General features: G+C 33.1%; 1 non-coding gene across 1 annotated transcript; it reads left to right on the top strand.

The window, feature by feature from the left end:
• Positions 1-581: 581 nt before the first annotated feature.
• Positions 582-688, top strand: LOC139869711 (small nucleolar RNA R71). The gene has a single exon (XR_011766296.1). It is a non-coding gene; the product is annotated as a small nucleolar RNA R71 (small nucleolar RNA).
• The last annotated feature ends 17,230 nt before the right edge of the window (positions 689-17,918 follow it).

Here is a 17,918-nt window from a genome sequence, read left to right as displayed (position 1 = left end):
CTATCATACGGCTGGCTGGACGTATGACCAGGCAATCCATTTTTGGTGCCCCTTTACTGGCAGGCCGTATCTGATGTGGGCAGCCGGATGGCCCATCTGGTCTGCTATTTTTCCGGGATCGTAACTTGGTTTTCGGGGTCGTAACTTGTCTTTCATCATTTTCATTCTAGAATCTTCATTTTAGCTCTGATTTACTTGATTGTTTTTGCATCGCATTTGTAATTACTTAATCTACAAAATTAACCGACAAAGCGATTATTTTGCCGACAATGTCTAGAACTTTATTGATTTGGGGCTTAATATCGGGGGTAAAAATGTAACCTTTTGGCGGATATCAATTACCCAATTGAACATTCATAGCTTTCATAAGATCATCAGACTCATACCCAATTAAGCTAACATAACGAGAAGGACCTGAGTCTTGGTGCCACTCGTGAGAGTGTGCATCCAACTTATCAATTAAAGCCTAAGACTCATCAACAGTCTTACTCATTATGTTCCCTCCAACTGAAGTATCAATTTATCTTCTAGTCGCAATATCACACCATTTGTAGAAATTAGTAACCAGTTGAAAATTATTCAAACCATGTTGTGGACAAGCTCTTAAAAGTTGACCCAGTCTAATCCATGCCTCATACAAAGTTTCACAACTCTTTTGCTTAAAATTAGAAATTTCAGTTTGAAGATTCAGGATCTTAGAAGCGGGAAAAAAACGAGTTAAGAAGTTCTCAACCATTTGATCCCATGCAGTTATTTCTCCAACAGGTGAAGATTTCAACCAAGCATTAGCATCATCTCTTAAAGACTAAGGAAATAGGCGAAGGTAAATAGTTTCATCTTCAACGGTGTGTATCTTAAATAGATTACAAATTTCATTAAATTGTCGGAAAAATGTTCATTGGCATACTCCTTATTAGATCCCCTTTATTAGTTGTCCTTAATTAGGTGAAGAATCGGACCCTTAATTTCAAACTCAGTTTCAATATCAGGTTGGGTAATTGAATGACCTATGCTTTGATGACAATCTTTCATTAAATCTTCCATATTTTAGTTTTGAGCCATTTCAACTTCGAATGCTTGATTAAAGAATGGGTTTTAAAAAATTTCTGGTTCCGTAATGTTTTCTCTTTCAAAATTCACCCGACTAGATTCAATCTCTTCTCTAATTCTTCTACGACACACAATTATTAATCTTTCGGGCTTGGGTAATGGTTCTTCAAGTTTAGTGTTCTTGGATCAGGTCATACAATGAAGAATGACCTACGAAAGGAAAATGGAATATAGTTTAGATTTGGAATTAGGAAAGGAATAAGACTATTTAGATTTGGAAGATAAATCACTAGAATTGATTAGGATGTATATATATATATATATATATATATATATATATATATATATATATATATATATATATATATTAAATTATATGAATATATATTTTATAACAACTTTTATTGCTAAGAACAAACAATTAAATAAAATTTTGATCTAACAATCTTTCAATACGTAATGTCCAGACAACAATAAGTACGTAGGAAGGACCCTTTAAATTGAATAATCCAGCAACATACCCCTTAATGGTTCATAGACACCATCCGTCAAGAAACATCGATAAATCAAAAATAAATTCAAATATTCGTTTTTACCGCATCCCCGGCAGCGGCGTCATAACTTTGATGTGAAAAAGTGTGTGCGTGTAGTGCTTATCTTTATCTCAACTTTTAAATTATATTATCTTGATTACTTTCCACTTTCACACCCTTACGAGCAACAAAACCCGATCAAGGTAGTATAGTAATTAGTAAGTTAAGGATCGTCCCAAGAGATGCGGACCTTTAAGAGTTGTTATTTAACTTTAGTCTATCTCGTGCTACTTTTGTAAGTCTACTTTGTAGTTAAATAATTTGCTCATTATATTTTATAACAACTTTTGAAAGTCTATCTCAACTTTTGTAAGTCTACTTTTGTAAGTCTACTTTGTAGTTAAATAATTTGCTCATTATTTTTTTTTTTGTTATGTAATGTTTGTAATACTAAGGTTAATCTATATGTTGTGTATATTTGGTTTGTTTTGTTGTTGCACACTTGTATGCGCTTTGTATGTGTACGTGTTGCTACACTTTTGTATGTGTATGTGTTGGTGAACACTTGTAAGCTTTGTATGTGTATATGTGTATGTGTATGTACTGCTGCACTTTTGTTTTTGTTTGGTTGCCATAGCGTGAAGCAGGCAAAATCATATGACACAACACCTCCAGGCACAGTTTTAAACATGTTTCGTACGTTGTTTTAGAAGGTTCAGAAGGATCTGCACAATTATAGTTTATATGTTGTTTATATAGTGTTATATGATGTTTAGAATCATGTTGTGTAATTGTGTGAATCGTGTTATGTTATAGATTCGAATGGTTGTGTTATAGAATCAATAAAATCGTGTGTAATGTTATAGTGTTATTATATGATTAATTGTTACAGTAAAACAATTGAAAAGAAGAAACTACACGTGAAGTTACTGCAAGGGATCGTGACACGTTCCATCGAGTTGGATCAACGGAAGCAGGGTAACAATAACAACAGACAACAACAGAACAACCTTAATTGTTATATTACATATCATGACGTGAGTTCTATATCATTAGTTTTGAGTTTCAAGTTCCAGATCATAAGTTAGTAGTTCTAGTTCAAGTTCATAGAGTTTTGTAAGCAAATACATATAAATTCATATGTGTTCTTATTCAATACCTTCATCTTCATTGTACAAATTTAGTTCATGTTGACATAATTCACAGAAGCAAGCATGTTCATGACAAACAACAAAAAGAAAAGAAAAAAAAAAAGAAAGAAACGCGAAAGAAAAAAAGAAGAAAAAGTTACCTCAGATTTAGTTCTTATGTTGTTAATGGTTGAATATGAATGACGAATAGTGAATGATATATGGATATAATATATGGATATATGAATATGTCGACACTTCTATGCAATATTTATAAATTTTTTAATTTATATAAGTTAATAATTATCGATATAAATATTTATAATATATAAGTATACTTTTGAGAAAATTACTCATTCTTAATTCAAACCCAAGCTACTCTAGACTCCTACCTCTAAGAAACTCGATCTAACTTTAAACATAACTAACTTCCAGTTAAATTGCTCATCAAACGAACGTTAATGTTCATATTTAATTAATCGTGTTTGGTTAATTAGACATGTGTCTGCCCCTCATTTAGACGTGTTCCAAATAGACGTGTTCCTCTTGCAAATTAGACGTGTTCCTAGTAACTAAATAGACGTGTTCCTGGTAACTTATTACACATGTAAATTAGACGTGTTCCTTTTCAATTAGACGTGTTCTTGGTTAAATTTATTAGTTGATAATGCTAAAAACGAACATGTATTTCATAGCATTATCCTTCCAGAAAGACAAGCTTTTAGTTGCAATTGTTCTATTTACAAGTAATGTTTGTTTAAATAATAAAAAGTGAAGACAAAAGACAGATTTGACGATTTGAAGATGCAAATGACTAAAATGCTAAAAAGTACAAAATACAATCTAAGTGGTTCAAATTATTGACAAGCCGCGAAACGGAAAGTACAATATATCTAAGCGTACGAAAGGACGTTCGAAAATCTGGAACCGAGACCTGAACCAACTATCAACGCACGATGCAACAGACCTAAAATTACGAGTCAACTATGCTTAAGAATATAATATATATATATATATATATATATATATATATATATATATATATATATATATATATATATAATTATATAAAATTATATATATTATATTATATATTATATAAAATACGAGCAGCCCACGTTTTAAATGGCAAGTGACCAGTGGAAGGCGGCCATGCGATCGCATGGCCAGGAAGGCTTAAATCCATGCGATCGCATGGAGTACTGTAGATGGCCAAGTTCTATAAATAGCAGCGAATTCGATGAGTTATGTACACCATCATCAATCATCAATCTCACTCTCTGTCTATATATTTATATTTATATAATTATAATTTTAATATTAAGTTAATAATAATAAGGTTATAGTAGCGAATGTTTTAAGGTTTAAAATCGTATCGAGAGTTTGGTTTAAAATTAATTGAAATTTTTTGGGTCGTCACATATTTGACCGGACACGGGGATGGATTAATAACCAATGGACTCATTAAAACAGAGGTGGATTACATACAAGGATAATTGGTGTAATTGTTAGCAAAGTATTAAAACCTTGGATTACACACAGTCGATAACCTGGTGTAATCATTAACAAAGTATTAAGACCTTGTTACAGTTTAAGTCCCCAATTAGTTGGAATATTTGACTTCGGGTATAAGGGTAATTTGACGAGGACACTCGCACTTTATATTTATGATCGATGGACTATTATGGACAAAAACCAGATAGACGTATCAAATAAACTAGGAAAAAGGACAATTAACCCTTGGTAATAAACTAAAATCAACACGTCAAACATCATGATTACGGAAGTTTAAATAAGCATAATTCCTTTATTTTATATCTCATTGTACTTTTATTTATTGTCATTTTATTTATCGTACTTTAAATTATCGCACTTTTATTTTTACGCTTTACTTGTATTTTTAATTATCGCACTTTTAATTATCTTCATTTACTTTACGCTTTAAATTAAGTTATATTTATTTTGCATTAGGACTTAAAATCGACAAACCGGTCATTAAACGGTAAAACCCCCCTTTTATAATAATAATTCTACTTATATATATATATATATATATATATATATATATATATATATATATATATATATATACACATACAAATATAGTTAATAAAAATATAGCGTTAAACTCAGCTGTATCCCTGTGGAACGAACCGGACTTACTAAAAACTACACTACTCTACGATTAGGTACACTACACTACTCTACGATTAGGTACACTGCCTATAAGTATTGTAGCAAGGTTTAGGTATATTCATTCTATAAATACATAAATAACCTGTGTAAAATTGTATCGTATTTAATAGTATTTCGTAGTAAACTATAATAGTATTTCGTACCCCTCTGCTTTAACATCAAGTATTTTTGGCGACGCTGCCGGGGAACACGCCGAAGCGAAACGCCATATTAAAAAAAAAAGTTTTATTAAGTTTTAAACTATTTTTGTAAAAATATATGTTTATAAGTTTTAAATATTAAAAATAGAAATATAAAAAAATATATATATATTTCTTTATTTTTAAGTGTTTAAATTAAAAAAAATTTTAAGATACAAAAACTAATAAGTAATTTTTAAAATATAAGTTTTACTTAAATTATATTTTCTATAAATTAAAATTAGAAAAAGAGTTTGAAATCAAATAAGTAAAATAAAAAAAAAATAAAAAACGAATTGAACCTGCATATTTTTGGCATGCATATAATTTGAATCTGCATGCCATGCGATCGCATGGCTGCAGTGTTATAAACCCATGCAACCGCATGGAAGAATCTGACAGCTGAACCTCATACAGCAATTAATACGCTGTTAGGGTTTTTAATTTATAATTATTAATTAACATTAGGGTTTAATTAATTTATTATATTATTTAGGGTTTTAATTTAATAATAATTAGTATTAGTTTTAATAATTTAGTTTTAATTAAGTTTTTATATTTATAGATTAATAATTTTATAAATAATAATATAAAAATAATATTTTTATTAAATTGTATTTTTATCAACTTAGTTTCTTTTTATCTTTATATCATTTTATCGTTTATTTAGTAATTTTTATATTTATCGTTCGTAATTAGTTTTAAACTTAGTTTTTGCCATAGTTCTTTTATATTTCTAGATTTTTAGGTTTTGCCGTAAAATCCCTTAAGTGCTTTTTCTTTAGATTAAGATTTAGACGCTTTAGAATTTTACGACGTCGCTTATCGCTTTAGTGCCTTTTAAGTAATTGTCGTTTTAGATATAGAATTCCTTTTAAGCTTTAATACCTTTAGACGCAATTTTTAATTTTTAGTTTTTAGACCTTTTAAGTTTCGACGCTTTACTTTCTTATTAATATTTTTCAACTTCTTATTTTTCGACGCGCTTTTTCTTTCTCATTTCTACGCTCTAGTTTTTGGGACATAGATCTTTTTATCTTCTTTAAATTTTGACGAAAAATTATTTTAAGCGGTTAAATTGATAGACATCCAAAATTTTCTGGTTCATAGTAATAATTGAATTTGTTATTGGCGAGTTGTGGATTTCCAATTTAAAGGGTCCTGGCTACCTGCTGCATCTATTGGCTATTCGAAACGTGGGCAAAATTAGAAAAGTCTATTGATTTGATAACTTATATAATTTTTATCTTTATAACTAATAGGATATTCAGTGAATGCACCGAGCAAAACGTTCACCACGTTTCATACGTTCACCACCTGTAACTCGATCAAGATATCTAGCCAATATTGTCGCTGTTGATTTTTCTTTAGAATCATCATCTAGTCGAACGAGTATTCCAACTCAAATTTCCGATAATCCATTTTTTGAACCCGACCTCACAATTGAGAACTCGAAGGATATTCAAGGACAATTCAGAGATCCTGAACCACTAATCATTCCTCCTGAACCACAAATTATATAACCAGAGGTTGTAGAGGAAGAAACCATTAAATCAGAATCCTCTAGTGATTCAGATTCAACAAATTCAATCATGAAAAATCAGGAACCTCTAAGTGTGGAGGATCAAATAAGAGCTACACTCACTGGCCAAGGTCATGCCATTACTCAACCAGACATTAATGTGCCAGATTGAAATCAAAGGACAAATCCTACACATGGTAACTAATCAATGCTAATTTAGTGGTACACCAAAAGAAGATCCAAACGAACATCTTCGAACCTTTAATAGGATATGTACTCTATTTAAAATCAGAGAAGTTGAGGATGAACAGATCTATCTCATGTTATTTCCCTGGACTTTAAAGGGAGAAGCCAAAGATTGGTTAGAATCGTTACCCGAAGGAGCGATTGATACATGGGATGTTCTAGTTGAGAAATTTCTTAAAAGATTCTTTCCGGCATCTAAAGCCGTGAGACTTCAAGGAGAAATTGTTACGTTCACGCAAAATCCAAATGAAGCTCTATATGAAGCATGGACAAGATTCAGAAAGTTGTTGATAGGATGTCCTCAACACGGTTTAGACACTTATCAAATAGTACAAATATTCTACCAAGGATGCGACGTTGCTACACGAAAAGACATTGACACAGCAGCTGGTGGATCCATTATGAAGAAAACCGCAACTGAAGCTCACAAAATTATTGATAACACAGCCTTCCACTCACATGAGTGGCACCATGAAAAAGATATCTTTCGTTCATCTAAAGCGGCTAGACCCGATTCTAGCCATGACTTTGATTCCATTTCTGCAAAGTTAGATGCTTTCGAGAGACAAATGGAGAAGATGACTAAAGATATTCACGCAATACGAATTAGTTGTGAGCAGTGTGGAGGACTACATTTGACAAAAGGTTATCTCAGTATTGAACAAACAATGAAACAAAGAGAGAATGTTTCATACATGAATCAAAGGCCTGGAAATAATTATCAACCGCCAAGACCAAACTACAATCAAAATTAGAATTATAACCGAATTGTTCCATACAACAACCAACAAGGTCCTAGCAATCAACAAGTATCTAATAATACTTACAACCAGTAAAGACCTATTTTTCCAAATAAACCACCACAAAATGATGATAAAAAGCCAAATTTAGAAGATATGATGTCGAAGCTAGTTGAATCTTAAACTCAATTTTTCACATCTCAGAAACAAACTAATGAACAAAATGCTCAAGCATTTAGAAATCAACAAGCTTCAATCTAAAATCTGGAACAAGAAATGAGCAACCTAGCAAGGTTAATTGGTGAAAGAAAACCGGGGAGTCTACCTAGCGATACAAATGCTAACCCTCGAAATGAAACAGCTAAAGCCATTACCACAAGAAGTGGTATTACACTTAAACCACCTGAAATACCTGTAATTTTTGATGACTCTATTCCTACTACACAGGGACCACAGCCTGAGCAAGAGAAGGAATCAGAACCGGTAGTTGAAAAGGTTAATGAAGATAACACAGTTAAGGCAATGCCTTATGTTAAACCATACCAACCACCACTTCCTTACTCGAGTAAAATGATAAAAGAAAGACTTGAAGCTGAGCAATCCAAATTCTTGGATATGTTTAAACAAATTAATGTCAACCTTCCTTTCATTGATGTGATTTCAGGAATGCCAAGATATGCTAAATTCCTGAAAGATCTAATCACAAATAGAAAGAAAATGGAAGAACTCTCGGCTGTTACAATGAATGCTAATTGTTCTGCAGTGCTGTTGAATAAGCTACCAGAAAAATTATCAGATCCAGGAAGTTTTACAATTTCATGTTTTCTGGGTAGTCTTAGTTCAATAGAAGCATTGGCAGACTTAGGTGCTAGTATAAATTTAATGTCGTATTCACAATACACTAAACTAGACCTCAGAGAATTGAAACCAACACGAATAAGCATACAACTAGCCGATCGATTAATAAAATATCCTAGAGGGATAATGGACAACATGCTAGTTAAAGTTGGTACTTTAGTATTTCCAGTAGACTTTGTTATTCTGGACATGGAAGAAGATTCTCGAGTTCCTTTTATATTAGGAAGACCATTCTTAAACACGGCTAAAGCAATAATAGACGTGTATGGTAAGAAACTGACCCTAAGTATAGAGGACAAGAGTGTTACCTTTTCAGTTGATAGAGCCATGCAACAACCGCAATCTGTAGATGATACATGTTATTATGTTCAAACCATAGATTCACAAGAAGAATTGTTACAAGAATCTCCAGAATTACAAGGAACAGAAGAATGTTCTTTAGGAGAAGGAACTGAACCAATTGATGAAGCTGAAATGTTAGCCACACTCATGGCTAATGAATATGAACCAACAACAGAAGAACTTCAAATGCTGAAAGAGGAAGACAGATATCGATACAAATCATCGATAGAAGAACCACTGATATTAGAATTAAAGCCACTTTCAAACCATTTGTAATACGCTTATTTACATGGTGAATCTGAATTACCTGTAATAATATCATCTTCTCTTACGGAAAATGAAAAATCTCAACTCATTTCTGTGCTAAAAGCTCATAAACCAGCTATTGCATGGAAGATTCATGACATTAAAGGCATAAGTCCTTCGTATTACACACATAAAATCCTTATGGAAAAAGGTCATAAAATATATGTGCAATGCCAATGAAGACTAAATCCAAATATGCAAGATGTTGTTAAGAAAGAAATTATTAAACTGCTCGATGTAGGTTTAATTTATCCAATCTCTGATAGTCCATGGGTAAGCCTAGTTCAATGTGTACCTAAGAAGGGTGGCATGACTGTCATCACAAATGAAAAAGATGAGCTTATTCCCACCAGGACTGTAACAGGATGGCGTGTTTGTATTGATTATAGAAAATTAAATGACGCCACCAGAAAAGATCACTTTCCATTACCTTTCATTGATCAAATGTTGGAAAGGTTAGCTGGGAACAGTTACTATTGTTTTCTTGATGGTTTCTCTGGATACTTTCAAATTCCAATCGCACCCGAGGACGAAGAGAAAACCACCTTCACGTGCCCTTATGGTACTTTTTATTACAAACGCATGCCATTTGGACTTTACAACTAAAATGTCCGGTTCATATCGATTATAAACATTTCATATTAATTGATCTCTTTGCGAGGTTTTGACCTCTACATGAGACGTTTTTCAAAGACTACATTCATTTTTAAAACAAACCATAACCTTTATTTTATCGACAAGGTTAAAAAGACACCACCTAGATTATCAAGAAATGATAATCTAAAAATATCACACTTACACACTACCAATACATATTGGTTTACAATATTAATATGTTACAACAAAGTAAATCTCGAATGCAGTTTTAAACAATATTATACAATCATGCTGACACCGAATCTTGTCCATATTTTAGCATGTAACAGCGGAAGCTCTTAATAATCACCTGAGAATAAACATGCTTTAAACATCAACAAAAATGTTGGTGAGTTATAGGTTTAACCTATATATTTATCAAATCGTAATAATAGAACACAAGATTTCATATTTCAATATACATCCCATACATAGAGATAAAAATCATTCATATGGTGACCACCTGGTAACCGACATTAACAAGATGCATATAAGAATGTCCCCTATCATTCCAGGAAATCCAGTTGACATGATAAAAAACGAATTCGAAGTACTAAAGCATCCGGTACTTTGGATGGGGTTCGTTAGGCACAATAGATCTATCTTTAGGATTCGCGTTAATAAGTAGATCGGTTTACTAATTCTTAGGCTACCAAGTAAAAGGGGCATATTCGGCTTCGATCATTCACAAATATAATGTAGTTTCAATTACTTGTGTCTATTTCGTAAAACATTTATAAAACTGCATGTATTCTCATCCCAAAAATATTAGATTTTAAAAGTGGGACTATAACTCACTTTCACAGATTTTTACTTCGTCGGGAAGTAAGACTTGGCCACTGGTCGATTCACGAACCTATAACAAATATGTACATATATATCAAAGTATGTTCAAAATATATTTACAACATTTTTTGTTACATTTTAATGATTTGAGTTTATTAAGTCAGCTGTCCTCGTTAGTAATCTACAACTAGTTGTCCATAGTTAGATGTACATAAATAAATCGATATATATTATCTTGAATCAATCCACGACCCAGTGTATACACGTCTCAGGCTAGATCACAACTCAAAGTATATATATTTTTGGAATCAACCTCAACCCTGTATAGCTAACTCAAACATTACTGCATATAGAGTGTCTATGGTTGTTCCAAATAATATATATACATGGGTCTATATGATATGTCAAAACATTTGTATACGTGTCTATGGTATCCCAAGATTACATAATATATTAGAATATATGTATTATACAATATAAGTTATCTAGGATATGATTAATATAGATTTGTTACCAATTTTCACGTAGCTACAACAAGCAAAATTATCCAATCTTGTTTTACCCATAACTTCTTCGTTTTAAATCCGTTTGAGTGATTCAAGTTGCTATGGTTTCATATTGAACTTAAGTTTATGAATCTAAACAGAAAAAGTATAAGCTTATAGTTGGAAATATAGGTTATAATTCAATATTATAAGAGGTAGTCATTTCAGTCGAAAGAACGACGTCTTAATGACCACTTTGAAAAACATACTTCCACTTTGAGTTTAACCATGATTTTTGGATATAGTTTCATGTTCATAAGAAAAATCATTTTCCCAGAAGAACAACTTTTAAATCAAAGTTTATCATAATTTTTAATTAACTAACCCAAAACAGCCCGCGGTATTACTACGACGGCGTATATCCGGTTTTACGGTGTTTTTCGTGTTTTCAGGTTTTAAATCATTAAGTTAGCATATCATATAGATATAGAACATGTGTCTAGTTGATTTTAAAAGTCAAGTTAGAAGGATTAACTTTTATTTGCGAACAAGTTTAAAATTAACTAAACTATGTTCTAGTGATTACAAGTTTAAACCTTCGAATAAGATAGTATTATATATATGATTCGAATGATGTTATGAACATCATTACTACCTAAGGTTTTGTGAATAAAGCTACTAGAAATGAGAAAAATAGATCTAGCTTCAAAGAATCCTTGGATGGCTTGAAAGTTCTTGAAGCAAAATCATGACACGAAAATAAGTTCAAGTAAGATTTCCACTCGAAATATGATTGTTATAGTTATAGAAATTGAATCAAAGTTTGAGTATGAGCATTACCTTGAATTAGAAAGATATATTACTGTAAATAAGAAAGATTTCTTGAGATTGGATGATCACTTGAAATGGATTTGCAAGATTGAAAGTAAGCTAGCAAACTTGGAAGTGTTGTTGGTGTGTTCTTGAGTAGTTATTTTGTAACTTGGTTTATGTATGGATTTATGAACTAGATTGAGCTAGATTTTGATGAAGATGATGAAGAACACTTGGAACAATGGAAGAACACTTGAGAGAGTTTAGTTTGATGCATAAAAATTGAAAAATGAAAGTGTTTATGGTGTTGATTGAAAAAGTGATGTAGGTACTCCATATAAGGTCACATTAGTTTGTAATTTTATGTAATCATTCATACTAGTTGCCAAATTATGGTTCCCACATGGTTAGATGACTCACATGGGCTGCTAAGAGCTAATCATTGGAGTGTATATACCAATTGTACATACATTTAGAAGCTGAGTATTGTACGATTACGAATATGGGTGCATACGAGTAGAATTGTTGATGAAAATGAACGAGGATGTAATTGTAAGCATTTTTGTTAAGTAGAAGTATTTTGATAAGTGTCTTGAAGTCTTTAAAAAGTGTATGAATACATATTAAAACACAACATGTATATACATTTTAACTGAGTCGTTAAGTCATCGTTAGTCGTTACATGTAAGTGTTGTTTTGAAACCTTTAAGTTAACGATCTTGTTAAATGTTGTTAACCCATTGTTTATTATATCTAATGAGATGTTAAATTATTACATTATCATGATATTATGATGTATTAATATATCTTAATATGATATATATACATTTAAATGTCGTTACAACGATAATCGTTACATATATGTCTCGTTTCGAAATCCTTAAGTTAGTAGTCTTGTTTTTACATATATAGATCATTGTTAATACACTTAATGATATGTTTACTTATCATTTATCATGTTTAAATATAGTGTATCAATATCTTAATATGATTCAGATGTATTTAATCAGACGTTGTTATAACGATAATAGTTATATATATCGTTTTCGAGTTTCTTAATTCAATAGTCTCATTATATATATATATATATATATATATATATATATATATATATATATATATATATATATATATATATATATATATAACTCATTGTTAAAATACCTAATGAGACACTTACTTATCATAATATCATGTTAACTATATATATATATATATATATATATATATATATATATATATATATATATATATATATATATATATATATATATATATATATATATATCCATATATATGTCATCATATAGTTTTTACAAGTTTTAACGTTCGTGAATCGCTGGTCAACTTGGGTGGTCAATTGTCTATATGAAACCTATTTCAATTAACAAGTCTTAACAAGTTTGATTGTTTAACATGTTGGAAACACTTAATCATGTAAATATCAATTTCATTTAATATATATAAACATGGAAAAGTTGGGGGCACTACAGTACCTACCCGTTACCCGAAATTTTAAGCAGTTGGAGGTGTTGACGTATCTTCTGGAAATAAGTGCGGGTTTTTCTTCTTCATATGATCTTCTCATTCCCAGGTGAACTCGGGTCCTCTATGAGCATTCCAGCGAACCTTAACAATTGGTATCTTGTTTTGCTTAAGTCTTTTAATCTCACGATCCATTATTTCGACGGGTTCTTCGATGAATTTAAGTTTTTCGTTGATTTTGATTTCATCTTACGAAATAGTGAGATCTTCTTTAGCAAAACATTTCTTCAAATTTGAGACGTGAAAAGTGTTATGTACAGCTGCGAGTTGTTGAGGTAACTCAAGTCGGTAAGGTACTGGTCCGACATGATCAATAATCTTGAATGGTCCAATATACCTTGGATTTAATTTCCCTCGTTTACCAAATCGAACAACGCCTTTCCAAGGTGCAACTTTAAGCATGACCATCTCTCCAATTTAAAATTCTATATCTTTTCTTTTAATGTCAGCGTAGCTCTTTTTTCAACTTTGGGCGGTTTTCAACTGTTGTTGAATTTGGATGATCTTCTAGATAGTTTCTTGTATTATCTCCGGACCTGTAATCTGTCTATCCCCCACTTCACTTCAACAAAATCGGAGACCTGCACTTTCTACCATAAAGTGCTTCAAACGGCGCCATCTCAATGCTTGAATGGTAGCTGTTGTTGTAGGAAAATTCTGCTAATGGTAGGTGTCGATCCCAACTGTTTCCAAAATCATTAACACATGCTCGTAGCATGTATTCAAGCGTTTGTATCGTCCTTTCACTCTGCCCATCTATTTGTGGATGATAGGCAGTACTCATGTCTAGACGAGTTCCTAATGCTTGCTGTAATGTCTGCTAGAATCTTGAAATAAATCTGCCATCCCTATCAGAGATAATAGAGATTGGTATTCCATGTCTGGAAACGACTTCCATCAAATACAGTCGTGCTAACTTCTCCATCTTGTCATCTTCTCTTATTGGCAGGAAATGTGCTGATTTGGTGAGACGATCAACTATTACCCAAATAGTATCAAAACCACTTGCAGTCCTTGGCAATTTAGTGATGAAATCCATGGTAATGTTTTCCCATTTCCATTCTGGAATTTCGGGTTGTTGAAGTAGACCTGATGGTTTATGATGCTCAGCTTTGACATTAGAACACGTCAAACATTCTCCTACGTATTTAGCAACATCGTCTTTCATACCCGGCCACCAAAAATGTTTTTTCAGATCCTTGTACATCTTCCCCGCTCCAGGATGTATTGAGTATCTGGTTTTATGAGCTTCTCTATGTACCATTTCTCTCATATCTCCAAATTTTGGCACCCAAATTCTTTCAGCCCTATACCGGGTTCCGTCTTCCCGAATATCAAGATGCTTCTCCGATCCTTTAGGTATTTCATCCTTTAAATTTCCCTCTTTTAAAAATCCTTGTTGCGCCTCCTTTATTTGAGTAGTAAGGTTAATGTAAATCATTATATTCATAGGTTTTACTCGAATGGGTTCTCTGTCTTTTCTTCTCAAGGCGTCGGCTACCACATTTGCCTTCTCCGGGTGGTAACGAATCTCAAAGTCGTAATCATTCAATAATTCAATCCACCTGCGCTGCCTCTTGTTCAGTTGTTTCTAATTAAATATGTGTTGAAGACTTTTGTGGTCGGTATATATAATACTTTTGACCCTATATAAATAGTGCCTCCAAGTCTTTAATGCAAAAACAACCGCGCCTAATTCTAAATCATGCGTCGTATAATTCTGCTCGTGAATCTTCAATTGTCTAGACGCATAAGCAATTACCTTCATTCGTTGCATTAATACACAACAGAGACCTTGCTTTGAGGCGTCACAATATATCACAAAATCATCATTCCCTTCAGGTAATGACAATATAGGTGCCGTAGTTAACTTTTTCTTTAAAATTGAAACGCTTTCTCTTGTTCATCCTTCCATTCAAATTTCTTCCCTTTATGCGTTAATGCAGTCAAGGGTTTTGCTATTTTGGAAAAATCTTGGATGAATCTCCTGTAATAACCAGCCAGCCCTAAAAATTGGCGTATGTGTTTCGGAGTTTTCGGGATTTCCCACTTTTCAACGGTTTCAATCTTTGCTGGATCCACCTGAATACCTTCTTTGTTCACTATGTGATCGAGGAATTGAACTTCTTCCAACCAAAATGCACACTTTGAAAACTTAGCGTACAGTTTTTTTTTTCTCAGTAACTCTAGCACTTTTCTCAAATGTTCTTCGTGCTCTTGATCATTCTTTGAGTAAATAAGTATGTCATCGATGAAAACAATGAAAAACTTGTCAAGATATGGCCCACACACTCGGTTCATGAGGTCCATGAACACAGCTGGTGCGTTAGTCAATCCAAATGGCATAACCATAAACTCGTAATGACCGTAACGCGTCCTAAAAGCAGTCTTCGGAATGTCATCCTCCTTCACCCGCATTTGGTGATATCCAGAACGTAAATCTATCTTCGAATAAACCGACGAGCCTTGTAGTTGATCAAATAAGTCGTTGATTCTCGGTAATGGGTAACGGTTCTTGATGGTAAGTTTATTCAACTCTTGGTAGTCAATACACAACCTGAATGTACCATCTTTCTTCTTGACAAACAGAACAGGAGCTCCCCATGGTGATGTACTTGGTCGAATGAAACCACGCTCTAAAAGTTCCTTTAACTGGCTTTGTAATTCTTTCATTTCGCTGGGTGCGAGTCTGTATGGAGCACGAGCTATTGGTGCAGCTCCTGGTACAAGGTCTATTTGAAATTCAACGGATCGATGTGGGGGTAATCCCAGTAATTCTTTCGAAAATACATCGGGAAATTCTTTTGCGACGGAAACATCACTGATGTTCTTTTCTTCAGGTTTAACTTCCTCGATGTGTGCTAGAATGACGTAACAACCTTTTCTTATTAGTTTTTGCGCCTTCAAACTACTAATGAGATTTAATTTCGCGTTGTTCTTTTCTCCGTACACCATTAAACGTTTTTCTTTTTCACGCCTAATGCGAATCGCATTTTTGTAACAAACGACCTCTGCTCTCACCTTTTTCAACCAGTCCATGCAAATTATTACATCAAAACTCCCCAACTCGACTGGTATTAAATCAATCTTAAACGTTTCATCCCAGTTTAATTTCTCTATCCCGACATATATTATCTGCTGAAATTAATTTACCGTTTGCTAATTCAAGTAAAAATTTATTATCCAAAGGCGTCAATGGGCAATTTAATTTAGCACAAAATCTCTACTCATATAGCTTCTATCCGCACCCGAATCAAATAAAACATAAGCAGATTTATCGTCAATAAGAAACGTACCCATAACAAGCTCTGGGTCTTCATGTGCTTCTGCTGCATTAATATTGAAAACTCTTCCACGGCCATGCCAATTAGTATTCCCCTGATTCAGGCAATTTCTAATAATGTGGCCCGGTTTTCTACATTTATAACAAACAGCGTTCGTGTTACTTGCCCTTGACACTATTCATTCTGGCATTACTTGTTCTGACACTATTTGTTCCTTTAGTTCTGTTAAACCTTGGTCCGTAGACCTCACACTTTGTCGTGCTATGACCATTTCTTTTACACCTGTTGCAAAATGTCATGCAAAACCCTGGGTGATTTTCTTCACACCTATGACATGGCTGATTTTGGTTTTTGTTGCCGTTGCTGTTATTAAGGTTGTTGTTGGGATTGTTATTGTTGTTGAAACGATTGTTGTAGTTGTTGTTGTTGTTGGGACGTTTGTTGTAGTTATTGTTAGGATTGCGGTTATTGTTGCGATTGTTGTTGCGGTTGTTGGGATAGTTGTTGCGATTGTGGTTGTAATTGTTATTGTTGTTGTACTGGTGACTCTTGTCACCGTTTTCCTCCCACTTCCTCTTGAGTTGTTTCGTGTCGGCTTCTTCGGCCGCCTGCTCTTTAATTCTTCCTTCAATCTGATTTATGAGTTTATGAGCCATTCGACTTGCCTTTTGTATGGAAGCGGGCTCGTGTGAACTCACATCTTCTTGAATCCTTACTGGTAACCCTTTTACAAACGCGTCGATCTTCTCTTCTTCATCTTCGAACGCTCCCGGACACAATAGGCACAACTCTGTGAATCGGCGTTCGTACGTGGTAATGTTGAACCCTTGTGTTCGTAACTCTCTAAGCTCTACCTTGAGCTTATTGACCTCATTTCTAGGATGATATTGCTCGTTCATCAATTGCTTGAATGCCGACCATGGTAGTGCGTAAGCATCATTTTGTCCTACCTGTTCCAGATAGGTGTTCCACCACGTTAACGCAGTACCTGTGAAGGTGTAGTGACCTGAACTTTTCCATGTTTATATATATTAAATGAAATTGATATTTACATGATTAAGTGTTTCCAACATGTTAAGCAATCAAACTTGTTAAGACTTGATTAATTGAAATAGGTTTCATATAGACAATTGACCACCCAAGTTGACCGGTGATTCACGAACGTTAAAACTTGTAAAAACTATATGATGACATATATATATGGTTGACATGAGATTATGATGAGTAAGTATCTCACTAAGTATATTAACAATGTGTGATATACATA

The sequence above is a fragment of the Rutidosis leptorrhynchoides genome, chromosome 9, assembly GCF_046630445.1.
Source record: "Rutidosis leptorrhynchoides isolate AG116_Rl617_1_P2 chromosome 9, CSIRO_AGI_Rlap_v1, whole genome shotgun sequence".
In the NCBI taxonomy this organism is placed as follows: Eukaryota; Viridiplantae; Streptophyta; class Magnoliopsida; order Asterales; family Asteraceae; genus Rutidosis; species Rutidosis leptorrhynchoides.
This window is presented reverse-complemented; position numbering and strand designations above follow the sequence as displayed.